Source organism: Pan paniscus, chromosome 3, assembly GCF_029289425.2.
Source record: "Pan paniscus chromosome 3, NHGRI_mPanPan1-v2.0_pri, whole genome shotgun sequence".
In the NCBI taxonomy this organism is placed as follows: domain Eukaryota; kingdom Metazoa; phylum Chordata; class Mammalia; order Primates; family Hominidae; genus Pan; species Pan paniscus.
In genome coordinates, this window is record NC_073252.2 from 114,303,411 (window position 1) to 114,328,298 (window position 24,888).

Consider the following 24,888-nt stretch of genomic DNA (forward strand, 5'->3'; position numbering starts at 1 on the left):
ATTCCCAAGTGAACAATTCTGGGACTGGTACTTTCTGTTTGAAAAGGTTATTAATTAATGATTCAGTTTCTTTAAAATATATATAGGTTCATTTATTCAGAGGATCTCTATGTCATCGTGTGAGTTTTGGTAGATTTTGTCTTTCAAAAATTTATTTCATCTAAGCTATCAAATTGTAAGGCAGAGAGTTGCTCATAATATTTCTTTATTATCCTTTTAATGTCTGTGAGGATCAGTTTCGTTAGCCCTTTCTTCAATTCTGATATTAATAATTTGGGTCTTTACTCTTTTTCTTCATTAGCAGGGCTCGAGGCTTATCAATTTCATTGATCAACAGTTATACTTTTAGTATTATGTTTTACTTATGATTTTTTATGATATTCATAGCTACAATTGAGATGGTGATGCATACCCTATAGAATACACAGAAAATGTTGTAGATTTATAAGAAAATACCAGGTAGTGGGATTCCAACTAAATTGGAAAAAAAATTATAATCTTTAGACAGAAAATGACATGAATCTGCTGGTTATATTTTTCAAAGTGCATTTTCTTACACTGAATATAATTAATTGTATAAAGGATCTGTACTGATTGCAATGTAATCCATGGAAATTTTGTTATTTAAATACAGATAAATTTTAAAATTTAAATTTTATATTAACATATGGAGTACTGAAAATGTAAGCTATCTTTCAAAATTTACCCCATTCTCTCAGATAGATATGATCAAAAATTTCCATTATGAGAGGAGATCTCCCAGAAACATGCCCTAAAATAAAATTTAAATAAAAGTAATTTACTTTGAAAGTGATATTTGAAAGATCTAAAAGTAGAGTCTAGAAGTGAGGCAGGGCAGCGAAGAACGCTAAGACAGGTTGCATGGAAAAGCAAGTTATCATTATGTCAAGTAAGGCTTACTCATGCCAAGGACATCTGGGACTGATTAGACAAACTCCTTAAGGAGTTTCCCCACCTTAAGCATGAAGAGGCTGGGGTTCACCATTGAGGACTTCTTCTGAGGATATTAATACTCTGATACTCCAGACCTATCTCATGCATGGGCTGAGCAAAGCCCACCAGCTAATAGTCACTGGTGTTTGCAATAAGAAGCCCATAATATGGTTGAAAAAAAGAGGTACAAAGTAGTGTAGATAAGGCACTGATAGTGTCTGCTACAATCTACCCCTTGAACCACTAAGATCTACTGGTGATACTTCATGTTGACATTAAGGACACTGATTCTTTCAGGTGATGGCTGGTTATAATTTCTAAAATAACCTTATAAAAGGAAAAAAAATGAAGAGTAGTTAGATAAGCTACAGTTCTCACTGCCATAGCTCACCTCTAAACCAAAATTGGTATTTATCATCACCCTCCTCAACAATCATTCTAGATTGGCTTTACATTTGGCCAGGATTTCTGATCATCAAGTTTGCTTGTCTGGTGTCTCAAGCTACATGTATACAATTAAGATGTTTAAACAACTGATTACTCGGCCAGGCTCTGTCCGTGATTATTGGTTCAGTGCTTCCTCTGCAACAGATGCTGCTCGGTGGGCAGTGATGTAAGAAATAAAGCTGTGGGCCTGGTGGCTCATGCCTGTATTCTCACCACGTTGGGAGGCCGAGGCAGATCACTTGAGGTCAGGAGTTCAAGACCAGCCTGGCAGACATGGTGAAACCCCGTCTCTACTAAAAATACAAAAATGTGCTTGGCATTGTGGTGCGCACCTGTAATCCCAGCTACTTGGGAGGCTGAGTCAGTAGAATTTCTTGACTCAAGGAGGCAGAGTTTGCCGGCCAAAATGGTGAAACTCCATCTCTACTAAAAATACAACAATTAGCCCACGTGGTGGCAGGCACCTGTAATCCCAGCTACTAGGTGGCTGAAGCAAGAGAATCGCTTGTGCCTGGGAGGCAGAGGTTACAGTGAGCCGAGATCACGCCACTGCACTCCAGCCTGGGTGACAGAGCAAGACTCTGTCTTAACAACAACAACAACAACAAAAAATAGAGAGAGCGTGAGCTGGGAATGAATAGTGTTCCTCAGAGTCCATCTACCTGCCTTTCCTCCAGATTTTTTTTGTTTCCAGTTTTCCAGTCTCACATTTTCCAGACCCCTTATCATCAGTCCAAATTATGTGCTACTATGAGAAAAAACTCTTCCTATATCTAAATTTATGGAGTTCAGTTCCTGGTAATATATCTCTTCATCAATGCCTTTTAGAACTACCCTAAGAGGAGCTGTAGCAAGGTACTATATTGATCAGAGTTCTCCAGAGCAATAGAACAGAGAGAGAGGGAGAAAGGAGAAAGAGAGAAAGAGAGAGAGAGATTATTATTTCAGAAACTAGTAACACGATTGTGGAGGCTTGGTAAATCCAAAATTTTCAAGGTAGGCTGGCAGACTGGAGATCGTGGGAAGAGTTGCAGTTCAAAGTCTGAAAATAATCTTCTGGCAGCATCTTCTCTTTCTCAGGGGAGGTCAGCCTGTTCTATTAAGACTTTCAACTGATCAGATGGGGCTCACCCTCATTATAGAGGATGATCAACTTTACTCAAAGTCCACCAATTTAAGTGTTAATCTCATTCAGAAAACATCTTCATAGAAGCATCAGAATAATGTTTGATGAGATATCTGGGCACTACTGTATTGTCAAGTTGACAAAATATTAATCATCACAGGCACCAATATACCTAGCACATCCTTCACTATCAGTTCTTCATAGAAAATCACTCAGATTCTACTGATACAAACAGGAAGAGAGGAACTGAAGCAAGGAAGGTAAATGACAATTAACTCAACAATACTGACTGTTCCTCTTGACACTAGGGGTGCCATTTCCACACCACCATTTCCTGCTACTTCTTTTACCTGCTCTTTCTGGGCCTGCTCAGAACCAATCCTGAATATGCCATCTCCATCACGTAAAGTATTTGAACTATCCTCATCCAACATTTGGGTTTGATGGATCTGACAACACTCAACTCATGTCAAGCAGCTTCAACAGAATCATAGTCACCTGACATCCTACAGTCAGGCATTCAATCTCCATGAGGTATCAGCAGTATTCTGGAAGCTGCTTTTTAAATTATAAAAAGTTTTCTTTTGAAGATAGCATAACCTAGGGTTTTATGCTATGATTTCTTTATTGAGGATTGTCAGAGACTCCATGCATCATCCTTGTGACACAGATAACACTATATGGCTTTGACCAGGTCACATGACCCACAAGTTAGAGCTAACTGAACTTCAGGCTAAACCTAGAGCATTATCCTCTCTTTCTATAGGTTCCACTTAAAACTGCCAGCCTTCCAAAATCCAGGCAGTACTTTAAATGTGACATTTGCTGTTTCCACATTCTAAAGCAGCCTATCAAGTTCTATGCTCCTTTGTTTTGATAAGAAGTACAGCGTGTATTAACTTTTAATTCAAACTGGAGGACAGACATGCCCAAGCATATGCAAGAAAAATTGATCCCTTAAAACTTTTGATGTGGCAGATCTATGAAAATCTGTACAGATGATCTCTCACTGTCTTGTTTACATACATCTTATCAGGAGAGGACATCCAAAGTATTTACTTCTTACTCTCAAGCCAAATTAACCAAATTCCATCATTATAATAGACCAGTGCATTTTTCATTATTATGTCAAGATGGTTAAATCCCCTTTCTTTTATGTTGATAGAGAACAAAAGAGTTTACTTTGTCCTGGGGAAAGGCCTTGGGTGACTGCAAACTACTTTGTCTTCAATTTTGATGAAAATCAAAAGAAACATATTGACTAGATCAAAGAATACAGTGTCAGAATATGTATAAAAGATTCTACATTATATGCTTGAAACCGTAAAACAATGATGGCCTGCAATAAAAGAAGAAAGAACTGTTGGCAACACCTATCCACCAGAAATAAGGCAGGCAGAATTCTGGGATTATCAGCAAAGTTGAAAAAGCAAATAGAAATCCCCAACTTGCAAGATCCTGTAGTGGAGATAAGTAGAAAAATGAGAAGCAGCTGCAGTAGTGACTATACAATCATCTCTCATGATCTCCTCTCATTTATATGATGAAAGCCATTGAATTAAGTGTGGTTCTCTGCATTCCTTAAGCCTTTAGGTGTGGCATTAATCTATGCCATTCTACTTGGGATGCGGCACTGTTTCTGATTTACAATGTTGGCTGTAAAATAAGTTTCAAAGGCTTCCACTTGACTTCTCCTAACATAATCTTTCATTGCTGCACATGAAAGAGAACCAATGCAATAATCGACCATCTGTTAAGTAAATCCATGCCAATTATTCACATAGAAACTGGAGAAATAACTGCAAGATGGGTTTCCAGAATCTTTGGACATTTGAGATAGACCTGGGCCTGGTGTGCATTTACCACCTTGTATCCATATACTCCTATTCTAATGGGAGACACTGATTTCATTTTGGTTCACCTGGTATTACATTCAGCTTGGCTGCTCATAAACGTTTCTGTTTCATCTGCTGTCCTCAATATACATTACTCTTTTGGGGGAATAGCCACCAAATACACTCTGCAGAATTTCAGGGTCTTTGTTCAAAAAGATATGTGGATAAGTCTTTTATTCAATCAACTGACTCTGGATCTGAGATTTGGCTCAGGTGAGGAGACTGAGTTAGATATTATGATTTTTCCATTGTAGCAATAAATATTAGACATTGACTCACCCACTCTTGGTATTTTATGGCTATATAAGTGAAAACACACAGACACACACACACACACACACACACAAAACAACAGTTGGTTGTGCATCTCTCTCATCCCTAGGAACACCATAGTCTATCAGCCATCACTATAAATCCTTGCGAGTCAAGAATCTCTAATTGCAATGTCAGTTTACTGATCCTCGCAGTAATTCTGTTTGCCTTGTTTCTGATAGTTACATTCTGCTAACAGTTCTCTCTTCATTTCTTTTAATAAAGGCCATTATTATTTCCAAGTTTTAAACAGTCATGATAATGGCAAATAAAAATTATATAAAATCATATTCCCTGAATCAAAAATGTCCTGGTATCAACAAAATTTCACTTACCCAGGCTTATTGTCCACATTCTGTAATGTAGTATTTTCAAAGTTTATTCACAAGCGTGTCCTCATGGTTCTTCCTGGAATGTTAGCTAGATCTTATAAATTTTTGGATAATGTCATGTTTTTTCTTCTGGATTATGGCCACTGAAATCATTCTGAAATCTGAGCTAGTTATTGTTCTAGAGGCAATAAGTGTGGAAATGGAAGGGAACCAGTAGAAAGTTATTATCCTGCAAAGTAACTTTCTCAAGTAAAATATTGAATGTTCTCTAGATATTGGGAGGATGTTCTCTTCTGGAGGTTATCAGGGGTCAGCTCCTTTCAACCCAAAGGTTCAAGGGCATCTGGGAAATGAAAGTTCTCATATACATACAGAAAAATGTCTCAATGCATTGCTTCAGGACCTACTTCTATTTCCTTTACTTCAGCGTAGGAAACTTGTAGGGACTGTGGACTTGGTTTCAATTATAACTTTGTCATACTCGTAATCATTTCTTGGTCCATTTAATTTACAATAGAGTCAGCTCTCTCACTGCATGAGATAAGTTATTTTAAATACTGCTTTAAAATATTTGTGGCATTCACTTCGCATACTAAATTCTTAGCCAACTGAATTGAGTCTGGTATTTTCATACTTTGGCACTTCTCTGGCAATTAATAACAGTCAACTAAATCCACAAACATGAAAATCATCATTGCTTTCATATTTTTCAAGCACATGAGCTACTACTTAGGACAGACAGTATAACCCCTTCCATCTCTAGCCGATACCAATCCATCATTTAATAATCTTGGTGCTACAATATGCCAGGCTAGGCAGTAATATTCTCCACATAGTCTCAATAAAGTTGCTGACATCTGGCCTGCAAGTGACCCATTGCCTGTTCCCATTCTAAGGGTCTCTTCTTAGGAGCATTTTAAGTACCAAGTGCATTATTCTTGGTTTCCCCAAACACATACTCTAAGGCAAAAGATTCAAATGCAAGTAATCTATTTGAGAGTTAAGTACAAGAATCACCAGAGAGGGGATGGAGAAATGAAAAAGGGAAATTAAGAGAAATTCAATGTATTTTAATGAGCATGTTAGCACTAGGAGAAACGGGCTATCTGTTTTGTTAGGGATCTCTGGCAGATAATACAGGACATGACTCAGAGTTAGCTCAAGGAGCAGAAATTATTATACCCCAGTTTCTATCCATCAGATGTTGCCAGGTAAAGAAACGGAGGAAATGAGCAAAGTTTAAAGTATTTCCAAAGGACTGATTTTCCTTATGGTCAATGACTCTATCTAATTGGAAAATAAATACTAGAAGATACAAATAGAAACCTGAGAATTCAAAGGACTGAGAGAGTTAAAAAAGACAAAAAATGGTGGTTAATGGATTTGAGTAGCTGAGATAGAAAGAAAAATGTCTGTGATTTCACATGAGAAGCTGCAATTTAAATATTTTGCATATTAAAATTTGGACAATAAACAATCCAAAGGTGTTCAGAGTGTTGGTTTTCTCCAGAGGAGCTGAAGGAGAGATAAGGAGAAGGGATCAAAAGATTAAGTAGGAAACGAAAACAAATTAGAATAAATTAAAATTGATTTAAATTGTGAAGAATAAGCAAATAAATATATTTATAAATTATATACTGAAGTGTATAAAACTTCTCTATGAATAAAATAATTATCATGTTTTCAAAAATGAAAAACACAAAGCATACTCTTATAGTTATAAAAATTGTTCCCAACCATTCAAAAGCAACCATACTGAGCATCTTAATTTGTAATTTTAGTTTAATGATCACATAAAGTGATTATCTGAACTATATCAATAAAACTTATTCTTAAGTCTCCAGAATATTTACATTTAACTCTTAATATGTGCAAATGCAGTTCTGTATTTAATACGTAACACTGTTCAGCTCTTAATTCTTGGCCAGTGTGGCACGACCCAGTTTAAAAGTAATAAAGGAGATATTTAATACTTAAAAGAATGTGAAAAGAAAAACCTCTAATATAAATAATTGGAAAAGGTATCTCAATTTACAACATATTTTGGGATACTTTTATTAAATAATAGTCTAAGTTAAGCTTACATTGTTAAATTATTCATCATCACACCTGGTTTTGCATTGAGTAATGAAAAATTTACATCATTATTTAACAATTAAAACTTTCCCCATTTATCTCCAAATTTAAAGTGCACTTTCAGATATAAATTAAGTTGTACTATGTTTACTGTAGAATTTTGGTCATGTTTTATATCTAGTATATAACACTGACACTGATTTGTTACCTTTGCTGAATTTGAGTAAAGTATATCACAAAATTTTCACATTTCAAATATTTTTATTATACCTTTGTCCTTGCAATGGAGTGAATATTTTTGTCTCCCTGTCCCCCAAATTCATATGTTGAAATCCCAACTCTTAATATGATAGTATTAGAAGGTGGAGCTTTTGGGAAAAAAATAAGTCATGAGAGTGGAGCCCTCATGCATGGGATTAGTGTCCTTTTAAAAGAAACCCTACAGAGCTCTCTTGCCCGTTTTCTGGTATGTGAAGATACAACAAGAAGGAGGCAGTCTGCAACCTGGAAGGGGGTTGTCACCAAATATCAAGCAGGCTAGCACCCTGATCTTAGATTTCCAGTCACCAGAACTCTGAGAAATAAAATGATGTTATGTATAAGCAACCCAGTTTATGGTACCTTGTTATAGCATCCCAAACTGAGTAGGACCATAATGAATTGCTTGAATGTACCACAATTCATATGTTAAAACACTAACCCCCAGTGGGATAGTAACATGGGGGTTTGGGAGGTAGTTAGGTCATGAGGGTGTAACTCATAATTAGATTAGTACCCTTCCAAGAGACATACCATAGACCTTGCTTTCTCTCCCTCTGTCTCTCACCAGCATAGGAGAACATAACCAGAAAACAGGCCCTCACCAAACTCAGAACCTGCTGGCACCTTGATCTTGGACATCCCAACCTTCAAATTTATGAGAAATAAATTTCTGTTGTTTAATTCATCCAGTTTATGGTATCTTGTTATAGCAGCCTCCACACAAACGTTTTCCAAATATCATTTCAAAATACATTAGCCAAAACAATTTTTCAAAGTGTGGTTACTCTTCCACTTAGTTGTTAAATCTAAATATATATTTAACATTCCAGAAAGTGCCCTTCACTAATTTTTTTCATTAGTGCTAAACTTGTTTTGTGTGGTAATATTAAAAGAGTTGCTGTCAGTAGTAATCAGTTTGAATGATATTAAGTGGTTCCTTGTGATACTAGTTACTGAAGTCTTACTATAACAGATAAATGTTTTACTCACTTAGAAAAAGAAGTGCCACATGGGTAGTTACGGATTTAAACAGGTGTAAAGATTACTAGAATTTTTTTTTCCTGTTCTTGGTTACTTTCTATTGAATAGAATATTATTGCAGGTGACAGATATAAACCATTTGCCATGTCTTCTCCTTGTTAAATTTCATCATTCTAGCAGAATAAGTTGGTAAACAAGTGCTGAAACAGATAACCACAGATCTAATTTAGGGAGAGTGGTTAGCCAATCGTAAAGCTGTAATATAAAAACCACTAGGAGGAGAATGTAATATTGTGATTGTTAAGTTGAAGTAATTACAAACCATAGAAAAGTCCAAAAAATGCCCTAATATTTCTGTGAATTATTATTTCGTATCCATAAATTTCCCTAAAACTCTGGAAGCCTGTTTTCATTAGTCTATCACTGCCCCACATCTTTTTGATCCACATTTTAAACTCTTTTGAGACAATCCACCCTAAATCCACACATGCATAAGACCTTACATACTTTATATTGAATATACCAACATTTATTAAAATTCAGAAGAAATATAAAGATTAAGGAAGACACCTGACTTCTTTTTAAACATGTGCCTAATAAAGACCTTTTGCTTCACCACAGGGCAAACATCATTGGCCCTTCATTTATGTACACTTATACGTCGTCTTCTTCCTCTTTACTTTTCTGTTTTCCTATATTTCCTTCATTTTCCTAGAAAGAATTATAAAATTAATTTTCCCCTTTTTTTTTTTGCACATTACTTTAGCCATTTTTCTTTATTGCCCAGATTGTAACATCTGTGCAAATCCTCAGGTCTTTTCTCATGTATTAGTGTTGTAGGCCTGCCATAGTAATTTACCATAAACCTGATGGCATATAATAGCAGCAATTCATTCTCTCACAGCTCTGGAGACGAGAAGTCTGAAATCAGTGTGTTAACAGGGTCGCTCTGTCAGGAATATTTCCTCCTTGCCTCTCTAGCTTCTAGTGGCTTCAGGCACTCATTGACTTGTGGCTGGGTAATTCCAATCTCTGATTCTCTCATTGCATGGCCTTGTCCTCTTCTTGTGTCTTCTCCTTTTCTGCTTTTTTAGAAGCATAATTGTCATTGGAGTTAGGGTCCACCAGAGTAATCCAGGATGATCTCAATATTTTTAATTATAGCTACAATGATCTTTTTTCCAAATGAGGTCATATTCATAGGTTGTCTTTATTTTGGTGTGGGGGGGGGCGCTATTCCACTCACTATACCACTTAAATGGTGTCAGGAAAGGGGAACTTGCTATTGGGTATATGAATTTCAGTCAATAAAAACAATAAAATTTTGTGTGGTCAGTTGCTCAGAAAGTGAATTAATCTTGTGGGTGACTTGAGAGATGAAGTGCATGGTTTGATCTTTTGACTTGGGGCTTTATATGTTGACATACAGAGCGACCTGCAGTTGTGTACTTGACCAGTGCCACAGCTTGCTTTTGCTGGAAATGGGAATACAGTGCTAGGCACAAGAGTAGCTGAGGAAACAAGATTTAGGACAAATGTGTAATTATGCTTGGGGGAGCAAGAAAGGTGTCCATAATTCTGGGCACTCACTTGTCTGGTAGTTGTGTAGATGGGTTCAGCTTGTGACAGTACATCAAGTTGTATGCTTAAGGTTTGCAAACTGCTTAGTATAAATATAAGTAAAATATTTAAAAGAAACAATTTTTTAGGCATTTAAATCAAGCTATTGTTTTAAAGTAACTATTGTGCTGTTGTTTAAGGCTTTTTTTTTTTGAGATGGAGTTTTGCTCTTGTTGCCCAGGCTGGAGTGCAATGGCGTGATCTCGGCTCACTGCAACCTCCACCTCACCGGTTCAAGGGATTCTCCTGCTTCAGCCTCCTGAGTAGCTGAGATTACAGGCACGTGCCACAATGCCTGGCTAATTTTGAATTTTTAGTAGAGACAGGGTTTCTCCATGTTGGTCAGGCTGGTCTCCAACTTCCAACCTCAGGTGATCCACCCACCTTGGCCTCCCAAAGAGATGAGTACAGGCGAGAGCCACCGCGCCTGGCTGTTTAAGGCTTTTTACATGTTTTTCCAGCGGGATTTCTTTGCAAGTTTCATGACAAACCATTTATATGTTTTAAAAACTGAAGTCGATTTAACTGTCCATAATGCAAAATCACTTACTATGCTTTTCCTTTAGAATCACTGTTTTTAAAAGTTAAGCTATGGATTCAGTAACAATGAGCATATCTAGCACATAGCTATGGTTTCTAATACTGTGGCTGTTTTTACACTGGGACAAGAAATACATAGGAAGAACATGGAGAATCTTTTAGTAGCAGAAAGTAAGGAGGTACATAAACACATACACACACACACACACACACACACACACACACACACACACACACACTGATAGGGGTATCTCAAAAGGAAATAAGAGCCAACTGAAAGATCTGCCTACGTTACCAGCAGCGAATCCATACGGTCTGCAGCAACCTCAATTCTTTCCTTCCTATAAGAAAGAATTGGACTGAGGGGCATAAGACAGAAGGAGAGACCAACGCAGAAGTGAAAGTTTATTAAAAACCTTTAAGACAGGAATGACAGGAAGTACAGTATGCATGGAAGAGGGCCAAGCAGCTACCTGAAAGATCAAGTGAGTGGTTTGACCTTTTGACTTTCGGGTTTATATGTTGGCGTACTTCTGTGGTCTTGCCATTTTCTCCCCTGATTCTTCCCGTGGGGTAGGCTGTCTGCATGTGCAGTGGCATGATAGCACTTGGGAATTGAGTATGTGCGTGTGTTTACTGGAGTTGTATGTCTGCTCATTTGAAGTGTTCTTCCCTTACTAGTCTAGCATTCCTGGAAGAAGGTCATACGCCAGTTAAACGCCTCCATTTTTTCCTCTTAGTGCGCATGCCTGAGCCCACTCACCACCCCCCTCCTGAGATCTTATCCTGAAGCTGCCGATCACCAGTATCACGTGTTTCTATCTATTAAGAGACAGCCTTTCCCTGGCACCAGCTGTGACCAATTATTATTTTAGTGACACAGTTAATGACTGCCTGCCCATCACCTTATGGACATCTGACAATTCCTGGTGTGTTTGTGTTGGAAAGCCCTCTCCTGCCCGGTTCATGCCTGACGAGCTACCTACAGTAACATCTACAGCTAAAGCTGGAACAATTTGAGCAACAACATAAAGAAATTAGTATTATAGCTCAGAGTATAAAATATATATCAAGCCCCTACAAATAGTATATTACTAAATAAATGAGAAAAATTGATATCCTATGCAAAATAATTTTAAGTCATTTATGTAGATACTCTGCCCCCAGGGAAATGGAGCATAATTCCCTATCTCTTAAGTGTGAGCTGCCTAGAATGATGTCTTTAGTAAACTGACAGTGACAAACCTGTCACAGACTTCCTCAGCCAGGCAATAGAGGTTCACAGCAGGGGCAAGTCATGTTAGTATTGATATTGATATGCTATGAAAAGAATGACACTTAATCCTTGTGGTCTTCCTCCCCAAACCCTAAATCCTCAGTCTTATAATCATGGGGAAAGTGTTAAACAAATTCATATTACAGATATTCTAAAAATACTGTTGGCATAAGCCAAAACAAAGTATTGAAAAAATCCACTGTCTATTAGGAACCTAAAAAGACATAACAAGTAAGTACAATGTGGTATCATGGATGGATTTCTGGAACAGAACAATGAACATTGTGTAAAAACAAGGAAAATATGAATAAAGTATGAACTTCAGTAAATAGTAATGTATCATTACATTCATCAATAGGACAAATATACCATAATAATGTAATAAGATGTTAATTACACAAAACAAAACTGGCTGTGGGGTAATTGGAGCACGGTACTATATTTTTAATTTATCTGCAAATTTAAAACAATTCCTTTTTTTTTTTGTATTTACATATTTATTTTTTTTTTATTTTTTATTTTTTTTATTATACTTTAAGTTTTAGGGTACATGTGCACATTGTGCAGGTTAGTTACATATGTATACATGTGCCATGCTGGTGCGCTGCACCCACTAACTCGTCATCTAGCATTAGGTATATCTCCCAATGCTATCCCTCCCCCCTCCCCCCTCCCCCCTCCCCACCACATTCCCCAGAGTATGATATTCCCCTTCCTGTGTCCATGTGATCTCATTGTTCAATTCCCACCTATGAGTGAGAATATGCGGTGTTTGGTTTTTTGTTCTTGCGATAGTTTACTGAGAATGATGGTTTCCAATTTCATCCATGTCCCTACAAAGGATATGAACTCATCATTTTTTATGGCTGCATAGTATTCCATGGTGTATATGTGCCACATTTTCTTAATCCAGTCTATCATTGTTGGACATTTGGGTTGGTTCCAAGTCTTTGCTATTGTGAATAATGCCGCAATAAACATAGGTGTGCATGTGTCTTTATAGCAGCATGATTTATAGTCATTTGGGTATATACCCATAAAAAGTTTGCTTAAAAAATTTTAAAATCCAAGATAAATAGAGGAATAAATGAGGAATAATGTGTGATAAAACAACTGTAATGGTTGAATCTATGTAGGTACTATATACTTGTTCAATGTTAAATTCTGTTAACATCACTATTTATTTGAAAATTAGAATAAATAGGTGAAAGGAAAGAATTAAGTTCAGTAGAAGGATCAAACTCAATAATTTATGCCAAATGAGCCTCCTATGACCATGAAAATACTTACACATAGGAAAAAATGCTTTTACATTTTTCTGAGAGTTCTTTTTTTAACATACCATAAGACCATGTATTCATTTATTAATATTTATTGAAGGTTTTTTGATAAATTTATAAAAATTTAGGTCTTTTGTTTTTTGAGACAGGTTCTCACACTGTCACCCAGACTGGAGTGCAGTGGTGTGATCTCGGCTCACTGAAACCTCCCCATCCCTGGTGCAAGCAATCCTCCCACTTCAGGCTCCCCAGTACCTGGAACTACAGGCACACACCACCACGCCTGGCTAAGTTTTGTATTTTTTGGCAGAGATAGAGTTTCACCATGTTGTTCAGGCTGGTCTCAAACTCCTGACTTCAGATGATCCACCTGCCTCAGCCTCCCAAAGTGCTGGGATTACAGGCATGAGCCACCACACCTGGCCAAATTTAGTCCTTTTTAAAATTCTACAGTCATTGTTATTTCTTAGTTGACAAATGTTTTGAAGTGTCTATTCTTATATTAGACTTCACTTAGGAAAGAGTAACAGAAATACTAAGCTAGGATTTCTGATGAGTTTTATCAACCTAGACTTAAAGCCATGGCTCTAAGTGCTTAGATGATATGCTTCTCTATGATTAAATTAAAGTCTTACCATTTGTTCCAAATGTTTTCTAAATCAAATGAATATATGCATGTGAATATGCAAGCAGGTGTGGGAAATTTAAATATTTTGAAGTCATATACAGATTTTAAATAGTTAAAATATGCAGTGACAGTGGAGAAATTTTCTTTTTACTTACTACTATAAAATCAAGTATAATTATTTTCTCTGGCATTTCTTTACAAATATGCAATATTATAGAATGTTAATAATCAAGTGGTATTTTTGCTTTAATTTCTCTTTCACAAAGTTTGGTTCTAAAATGTGAATATTTATGAGAGGGATAAGATGCAAAAAAGAAAGTTTATTATAGGTCTCTATAATCTTTGAGAAGTTCACATGACTGAGAAATATAAAATAATTTGATATTCAATGACTGAATATACTGAGGTCCAAATAATTCCTTTAACTTGATTTGTTAGACAAAGAGCTACTCATAATATTTTTTCAAAATCTAAGTGTGATGTGAAAAAAGATATTGCTATAACAAGGTTTTATATTTTTTTAAAAAGAAGGAAAACTGTAAAATCTTTTGATTTGAAAGAGTAAGTTTACATTTTGTAACATAAAATGTTCCTCAGCTTACGATGGGGTTATGTCCCAATAAACCCATCTTTAAATTGAAAATGCTGCCAAGTTGAAAATACATTTAATGCAAATAAAAACTACAATGAATTATCATCTCACACCAGTCAGAATGTCTATTATTAAAACGTCAAAAAATAACAAATGCTGGTTAGGTTGTGGACAAAAGGGAGCCCTTATACACTGCAGAAGGGAATGTAAATTAGTTCAGTCACTGTGAACAGCAGTTTGAAGATTTCTCAAAAAAATTTAAAACAGAAGTACCTTTTGACCCAGTAATCCCATTACTGAGTATATATCCAAACGAGTATATATGTATTTATATCATAAAGACACATGCATGCAAATTTGCATTGTACCACTTTTCACAATAGCAAGGACATAAAATCAATCTAGATGCTCATCAATATTTGACTGGATAAAGAAAATATAGTACATATACACAGTGGAATACTGCACAGCCGTAAAAGGAATGAAACCCTTTCTTTTGAAGTAAAATGGATGCAACTGGAGGTTGTCATCCTAAGTGAAGTAATGCAGGAACAGAAAAACAAATACCACATGTTCTCCTTTATACGTGGGTCTAAATTCTGAGTACACATAGACACAAAGAGGGGAACAATAGGCACTGCAACTTACCTGAGGGTGGAGGGTGAAAGGAGGATGAGGATTGAAAAACTATCTATTGAGTAGTATGCTTACTACTTGGGTGATGAAATCACTTGTACACCAAACAAGTGACATGCAATTTACCCATGTAACAAACCTGCACATGTACCACATGACAGTGAAATAAAAGTTGGAAAAAAAAGAAAGAAAGAAACATAAGAGAGGCCAATTAAAAGCTTTTGGGGGCCAAAAAGAAATAAAAACAGAAAAAAGCTTTCTTTGGCCAAAAAAAAAAAGCAAAAGATAATGCATTTAAAACTATACCTAACCTACTGAGCATTGTAACTTTACCCTAGCCTACCTTAAATGTGCACAGAATATTTACATTAGCCTGTTTTATAATAAAGTGTTGAATTACTACTTTTGCTTCTTTATTTCTATAAGCTAGTTAAAATGATGGAGAAAAAATTAAGTGAGAGAAAATTTAGTCTTATGTAGTATGATACATTTAAAAAACAAATATTGAATTAAAAGTCAGAAAGCTTGAAGTTACCTAGATTTTTCAAAATAAACTTTTGTTATCATGGAAAAGACACTTGACTCTCTGTGCTTCTATTTAGTTATTTACATAGTTAGAGAATTACATTAAACAAAATCTATAAACTTCTGCTCTAAAATTTATTCTATCAATAGACATGTTTATTGGAAAATATGCTAGATGCAATGATTTATAATCTCAAAGGATACCACTATTCTTCCATCACGAAAGTTAGCTCCAGCTAGTGAGTAGAGCCAAGACTGCAAATAGCATATAGGTCACTGCATCTGAATATTCAAATAGCCAAAGGCCAAACTGGCATTAAAGTACAAAATATTTATGGGTATAAAGTTATAATAAGAAAAAATTGTAGAAATATTTTTAAATAATTAAAAATATACATTAAGAATGTGTGTTAAGGAAGAGTCTACTCTGATTGGATTGGATCTTTTGGTAAAACTGTTGTCATTTTTGAAAAATCTGTTTATTTCACTCACATTTTATGGTTTACTCCTAATGTTTGAATAAAAAGAAATAACATGGCAGGTTAATCAAAGAGGACCAGTAGAAAGAGTCTGACTAAGGTTATGTTATTAGCTATTTGTACAAACATGCATGTATGCACACACATGCACACACACACACACACACACACATTTAACATCAAATAATTAGGCAAAATAAAAGATGTTAATGTATTTTAATTTCCACATTATGACTAAAAGTATAATTATTACGACTCTGCATTATAGGGTCTGTAATTTATTTCTTTGAATTGTATAAATAGACTGCATATCTAAGGAATTCATTGTTCTGCACCTATATGTCCCAAATACATATTTTTCAGCTTATGTTTCCAGACAGTTAATTTTTTAAAAGACATTTTTGAACTATATTATTGGATCATATCAAATATGTAAATTTTATTCATATTGAGAAAAAGAAAGCAGGGTTACTTACATAGAACATGTACTTCAGTGATGAATGGTAAGTACTAATACTGCCACATCAGTTGCAACTTCAAGTTTATAAGTACTACATATTATTCTCCTTTGAACATAATGGATGGAACAAGTTAGTTTGGTTGCCTTCGGGGGATCTAAGAATAAAGACAAGTAGCAGATGGCTTACTGTTGTCAGATCAGCTATGTGAGATTGGGACAAGGTGGACAACCCTAAGACTTCTGGTCCAGGAGGAAAGGAGAAGAGGGAAGCTTGTATCCAACACCCCAGGCTTTTAGAGCACTTCTATAGGGAAAGAGAGAACCTGGCTTATTGCAGCTAATATGGCTATGTGAGATCTAGAGAAGGCACAGAACACTGAGACATCACCAAAAGGAGGAAGGAAGAGTAGTAGAGCATACATGTCACAGAAAAGATTTTAGAGGCTTCCAGAATATCTAAGTAGGTTTATTGCTATAGGTCTTTTTTTATTGAAATTAATTTGTAAAAACTGGAAAAATTGGCTGCTCCTTTCAATGCACAAATACTAACATAAAGCAACAAGAAACATGAATAATCATGGAAACATGACAAATGAACAAAATAAATCTCCACTAACTGACCTTCAAGAAATGAAGATCTGTGAATTGTCTGACAGGGAATTCAAAATGAAGGTCTTAAAGAAGCTTGGTAAATTATAAGAGAACCCACTACACAACTAAATGGAATCAGGAAAATAATGCATGAACAAATGAGAATATCAATAAAAATATAGAAGCCATAAAAATAACCAAACAGAAATTATAGAGCTAGAGATACAACAACTGAAACAAAAAGAAATCAATACAGAGTACCAAAAGCAGACTTGATCAAGCAGAGAAAAGAATCAGTAAACTCAGAGGAACAAAAAAAGAAAGAAAAATCAGGCAAAAAAATTAGAAACATACAAAACATCATTAAGTGACCAATGAATGCCTTATGGAAGTCACAGAGGGAGAAGAGATAGAGAGAGGGTCAGATATATTATTTAAAGAAAACTCCCTAAACCTAAGGAGAAAAATTTATATTCAGATCTTGAAGACCAAAAGATCTCTAAGTAGAGGAACTCAAAGAAATCTATTCTGAGACACATCACAATCACATCATCAAACAATCAAGACAAACAGAGAATTTGAAAGCAGCAAGAGAAACGAGACTCATCATATGCAAGAGAGCTTCCATATCAGCACTTTGCTAAACAGAAACATTTCAGGGCAGAAAGAAGTGGGATGATAGATTCAAAGCGCTGAAAGAAAAAAATCCGCCAACTAAGAATATGTATTTGGTAAAAGTGCCATTCAAACACGAAGAAATAAAAACTTTCCCATATAAACAAAAGCTGAGGCAGTTTATCACCACTAACCTTTCTTATAATAAATGCTAAAGGAAGTCCTCCAGTTTGAGACAAAAGGGCATTAAATAGAAACATGAAGGTATATGAAAGTATAACTCACTGGCAAAGCAAACATATAGGCAAATACAGAATACAGTAATGGGGGCATGTAAATACATTGTAATTTTTAGTACATAAGTTAAAAGACAAAAATATTAAGAATAACTACAATTACATAAAATTTTAATGGATACACAATATACAAGATGTAAACTGTGACATCAGTGGCATAAAGTGTGTTTGCAGGAGAAGTAAAAGTGTAGCTTTACATATTTGCAATTTATGATAAATTATTTCAACTTAAAATGACTATTATAAGAATAAGAACTTATATGAGATCTTCATGATAACCACAAAGAAAATATCTATAAGGGACTTGTATTAGTCTCTTTTCACACTGTTATAAAGATACTGCCCAAGACTGGATAATTTATAGAGGACAGAGGTTTAATTGACTCACAGTTCTGCATGGCTGGGAAGGCCTAAGAAAATTTACAATTATGGTGAAAGGCGAAGAAGCAGCGAGTACCTTTTTGACAAGGCAGTAGGAAAGAGAGAAGTGAAAGAGGAACTTACAAACACTTATAAAACCTTCAGATCTCATGAGAACTCACTCACTACTATGAGAACATCATGATCGAATCACCTCCCTCCCTCTACATGTGGGATTACAGGTCCCTTCCTTGATGTGTGGGGATTACAATTCGAGATGAGATTTGGGAGAGGAAACAGAGCCAAACCATATCAGGACTCAACTTAAATTTAAGAACATAGAAACGGTGAACATAAAAAGATGAAAAAAGGTATTCCATGCAAACAGTAGAAAAAAAAAGGAGTCAAGGTTACAATTATATCAAACAAAATAGACTTAAATCAAAAATTATCTCAAAAGACCAAAAGACAAGTTAATCTATAATAATAAAAGATCCAAGTCATCAGGGAATTACAACAATCCAAAACATATGCACTCAACATCAGGGTGTATGTAGAAATTAAACAATGCACACCTGAACAACCAATGGGTGAAAAAAGAAAAGAGAAATTCTAAAATACTTCGTAAAAAATGATAATGAAAACAAAACACACCAAAGCTTAATGAATGAAGCAAAAGCAGTACTAAGAGGGAATTTTATATCAATAAATGGCCTACATTAACAAGGAAGAAAGAGCATCAATAAACAACTTACGTATATACCTAGAGAAACCAGGAAAAGAACAAACTAAGCCCAAAATTAGAAGAAGAAGGACTAAAGCAGAAATAAACAAAATGGAGAATAGAAAATCCAACAAAACTAGGTATTGGGGTTTTATAAGACGACAAAACTTTCTTAAAATAAGAAAGAAGACAGAAAACTCAACAAACAAAATCAGAAATTAAAAGGAGATATGATAACTGATGTTGCATACATAAAAACTACTGTGAACATATGAGCAACGGTACATCAAAACAATGGATAATCTAGGTGGAATAGATAAATTTCTAAAAACATACACCTGCTATGAATGAATTATGAAGAAACAGAAAACCTGAACAGACCTACAACACGTAAGGAGATTGAATAAGTAAACAATAATGTCCCAATTAAGAAAAGCCCGGGGCCAATTTGCTCCACAGGTGAATTCTACCAAATATTTGAAATGAATTATGCCATTCCTTCTCTTCTCAAGAATTGAAGAGAAGCTTCTCAAGAACTGAAGAGAAGGACACATTTACAAACTTATTTTATGATGTCAGCATTACAAACTTATTTTATGATGGCGACATTGCCCAGCAAAGCTAGGCAAAAGTACTGCAAGAAGAATAAACTTCAAGCTAGAAATATACTTGATAAAACATAGTTCCAAAATTATTAACAGAATAATAGCAAACTGAATAGCTGTTGAACTCAACAGAACATTGAAAACATCATACAGTATGTTCAAGTGAGATTTATCTTTGAGCGGCAAGGATATTTCAATATATGCAAATATGATACACCACATTATCAAAAACAAAGTATACTAATCAGATGAGCATAATCATCTTAATACATTCAGAAAAAGCATTTGATAAAATTCAATACTCTTTTATGATAAAAATATTCAATAAACTTGGTAAAGAAGAAATTTAACTCAACATTTATTATTTATATATTTATTATATATTAAATATTAAATTTAAATATATATATTTATTAGGCCACAGTAGTAGACTTGGATGTAAGTTCTTCATACATGAAAAACAAAAGATGTGGGGAAATGCAAGAAAGAAGCAAGGGAGTATTTCAAATGAAAACTCAGGGGAAGCTACAATGTTTTATCTATGTACAATTCTTTATATGAACTTTAAAGGGCAAAAGAATAAGTACATGGAATATACATCTGATAAGGACAAAGGATTGTGGAAACTTTGGGATTCTTCTGACATTTATTTGGTAACTACTTTGCCTTATATAAATTCCAAGACCATTTTGTAAAGTTAAACAAGGAATAATTAATATATTGGATTCATAATTTATAATCACATTTAGTTTATATAATGGTTAACTATATGTCTCTACTTTGCGTGTCCACAGTGCCTAGATATATGGTCAAACATTATTCTGGATGTTTCTGTGAGGGTATTTTTTTTACGAGATTAACACTTAAATCAAGGGACTTTTTGAGAAAAGCGGATTACTTTCCCTAATATGAGTAGGTGTTTTTTTAAATCTTTTTTTAATTTTATTTTATTATTATTATACTTTAAGTTTTAGGGTACATGTGCACAATGTGCAGGTTTGTTACATATGTATACATGTGCCATGTTGGTGTGCTGCACCCATTAACTCGTCATTTAGCATTAGGTATATCTCCTAATGCTATCCCTCCCCCCTCCCTCCACCCCACAACAGGCCCCAGTGTGTCATGTTCCCCTTCCTGTGTCCATGTAGTTCTCATTGTTCAATTCCCACCTATGAGTGAGAACATGCGGTGTTTGGTTTTTTGTCCTTGTGATAGTTTGCTGACAATGATGAGTCGGCTTTATCCAATCAGCAGAAGGGCTGAATAGACCAAAGGACCGACCTCCTGTGGATAAGAATTCTGCCAGCAGATGGCTTTCAGACTTGAACTGCAACCTTGTCTCTTCCCTAAATTATCACACCTCAGACTTCAGACTGTATTGTCTCTTTCCTGGAATCCAGCCTGAAGGCTCTGGGACTTGAACTGTAGATTTTGGGCTTGTCAGACTTCATAATTCTGTAAGCCAATGCCTTAAAATAAATTTCTTTATACTAATATCCAGATCCTATTAATTTTATTTCTCTGGTGGATCCTAATACAATTTATATTTAAATGCCATCTATTATTTATACACCACAGTTTTTTCTAAATATTAGTAATTGTTTTGATTGATACATCTAGTAATTTCAGTAAAAAGTAAAATCACAATTCTTGTTACTGCTATTAAAAAACTCCAAGCCTTTATTTAAGATGGATTTTTATATCACTTTTAAAGCTTCAATGTACTATTTGCAATTTATTCCTAATATATTACAATATGGACAGATAAAGAGGCAATGAAAATTTGGAGTCTTTGACCAAGGTCATAAAGTTAGATTTTGATATTTAAAATTGTACTCTATAATCCCTGACTTCAAGGTCACTGCTCTGTCTACATTACCACATTTTCTCTCAGATTAACTCCAAATGAGAAGTTGTGTGTAAATTATTCTTTGTGTGGAAAAAAATGTGCTACTTAAACTTCATGGTTAAAAATGTTGCTATCTAACTATTTTTAGAGAATTGCCTGAAGTTACTAGTTTTCTTCATACAATATTTTTTTAAATTAAGTATACCTTTCAAAAATGTTTCTCAATCTCTTTAATACTATAGTATTTAGTGTATTAATGAGCACTTTAGTTGTGCAATTTTAATTATTTCACCTCTGTTAGTGGCCTTATTACTGATACTCATATTAATGGATTTCTTACTTGTGATGATCTACTTATGGATCATTTAAACTTAAGAATATATATTTTTAATGTGTCATTAATGCAGAGTTTCTGAGGATTTTGTCTTTAATTATTTAACTGTAGTAGTTAAGCTTTAAATTGGTTTTCAAAGACTTTCTACAGGAGTGACTACATAAGAATTATTTTTTGATGATGTTGCCTACATTTCTTTGGAACCAGTAAAGTGCTAGTTAATCTAGATAGTTTTAGATGCCAATTCTATTCTTCAAGCTGTCAACTTGGATTTACACTAGTATCTTCCAGCCAGTTATTAATACTAAGAGAGCTAAATTAGAGCTGTGTGACTCAGCTTAAACTTCTATTTTTTTTCTATGATGAATCCATGTACTTTAATACCAATTCTTCTGGTGTTAAACTCAGTTAAACTTACTATTATTATGACCCATGTTAACCTAGATTTTTGTTAACAGATTGAAGCTAGTGCATTTAATTTCAAGTTTATTTAGTCATGATACCATCTAGACGTGGAATTTACTAGATATTACTTGTGACAATCCACCCAAACTCTATGGTGCTCAGACTCATGGAACAGGGGCTCAAAGTAAATAGATGTTATTTCTGATTAAATTTATCTTGCTAATGAAATGTTTTAGAAGACACTTTTGTAATTCTGTGTGACATTTACAATAGTGAGTACCCTATTTATCAAATTTTGTCAGTAGGAATGTAAAGAAAATTGCATTATTTGTCAGCTTATGTTGAAAGGAGTGAAGACACTGAATTCAAGCAAATCTAAAGATAAATGCTAACGACATTTTAATGGTATGTGTTGCTAATTACTCTTACTTCATTTCCTTTGCCTAAAGGCTCCTCTGGTCAGGTTCCCTTATTTCTTTTACTTGCATGTTAATATATCCCAACCTAATTCTGATAGACTTAAAAAGGTAAGAAAGCTGAAGCATGCCTTGATTAGGTGTTCCTGATTCTGACTACAACTATTTGCAACACCTAATTTGCAACAACTATTCCATTACTCAATGGTGATCACTAAATTCTTGAGTCATTCATTTGAGTTTTTTCTCCCTAGCAATAAGAGCTTCAACACATTCTTAGCATGCTATCCATAGTCCTTTCCAATATGCTGAGGCAATGTTTGCCTAGACCATTTGGCTTGGCCATTAAAAAAATTACTTTTTTGAGTGATGTAATATAGCAGCACATATATGTGTGACTTGTGATTTTAATAGTTAACTTTTAGATATAAACCCTGAAACATGTATGTATGATAAAGAAACAAAATAGCTACATGACAACATAAAAGTTATAAAATTCCAATGGAAAAGCCAGAAACCATCATGTCATTTTAGAATCCCTTCAGTCCCTCAATCCTACAAACAACCATGTTTTTACTGTATTCATATAAAAATAACTAGCAATTATTTAACACTCTGTGATAAACATTTTCCCATGCAATTTATGTGTTTTATTTAAACTTTGACAAATCACTATTGAGTAAGGGACACATTTTTATTACTTATTCTTCAGTAACAAGTACAGCAATGAATCTGCAGATAGCAGATCAGCCTTAGTTCCATTAAAGGGCTTAGCTTCTCAATGATGCTATGAAGCATCTATATTCTTTCCATTACTCTCCTGCATGTTAGGGAAAACAAACAGGAAGTCTTTCCAGCTTTCTAACCTTACCTTCATTTTCATTTTGCTTTTCTCTATTCAGGCAAGTCATTCCCTTCACCTCATCTTTCCTTTTAATGACTTCTACATTAATGTACAAGAATCTTTCATTTTTATCTTATTATAGACTGATGAGGGCAATGCCCAATGAATGAACACTTCATCATCCTGAAATCTGAGTAGGTAATATTATGGCATTATGTATTCATTTTGTAAAATAATTATTTGCTTGTTAAACCCTTTCCTAGATAGTAGAATAACATCAACAGATTTTTAAAGATATTGACTCTCCAATAGATTATATTCCAGCAAGAATGACACAAAAATAAATAGAAATATAACACAGAAAGTATGCAGTATAGTGGAAGATTTTGAGTGTTCTTGTTAAAATGTTCAAACAGGTTAAAGGAGTTCAGGAGTGTAGGTTTACCATTTTAACTAGAGTGGTCAGGATAGGCTATAAGGTAAAGGTAATATTTGAACAAAAACTTAATAGATATAAAGAGGTTGTGAATCCGAAGGACGAGTTTCTAGGCAAAAGTTAATAGCCAGAACAAAATATCTAAGGTGGAAGAATACCAGATGTGTTACAATAACAACAAAATCTGGAGCAAAGTGGGCCAGGGCTATGGAGGTAGAACATAGAATGTCAAATAGTACATGTTTTAAGAACTGAGTTACTAATAATTATGCAGAGAATCAGGTATAAACAGTGATTCCCCAAAGCAAACTATAATGTATAATCACCCACTTATATACCATAATGAGAATTTTACAATTTACATTGAGGAAAGAAGAGTAATTGCAGAGTTTTGAGCAGATGGATTATATGGTCTAACGCAAGTCTTTAAAATGTCTATTAATAGAAGTAGACTTCCTGTGAATATTCCTTGAATGAATGCCGGAGTGCTCTCACAATCCTATTGATAATAAACAAGGCAGGGTGTGCACAAAATATGAATTCAGGAGACCAGATAGGAGTCCAGGAATACAACATAATTCCAGTAAGAAATATAGCTTAGACAATGGTTATAGCAGCAAAGGCAGTGAAATACGCTCAATTTCTGGATGTATTTTGAGAGCATACTCTGACTCTGAAGGATTTCCTGTTTCTACTGGATAAAACACAACAGAAAAGCAGAATAAAGATTTATACAAATTTTAGATCTGAGAAGAGTTGTTATTATTATAAATGGAATGGGATAAATTATAGATGTATAGACGTAGATCCATTTCATAGGTCCAGAAGTTTCATTTGAAAACTTGATTAGATAGCCAAGTTGGAAATGTTGAGTAGACATTAGAATATTTCACTCAGTTGTTAGATAGAGATAAATACAGAAATTTTAAAAATAATAATTCAGAGTTGGTATTAAGATATTTTATAAAAGTCATGAGACTAAATTCTACC

The 24,888-nt window shown here is 34.7% G+C and overlaps 1 pseudogene; it reads right to left on the reverse strand.

The window, feature by feature from the left end:
• Positions 1-24,888, reverse strand: part of LOC117974273 (tetratricopeptide repeat protein 39C-like) — a 40,701-nt pseudogene that overhangs the window by 15,041 nt on the left and 772 nt on the right.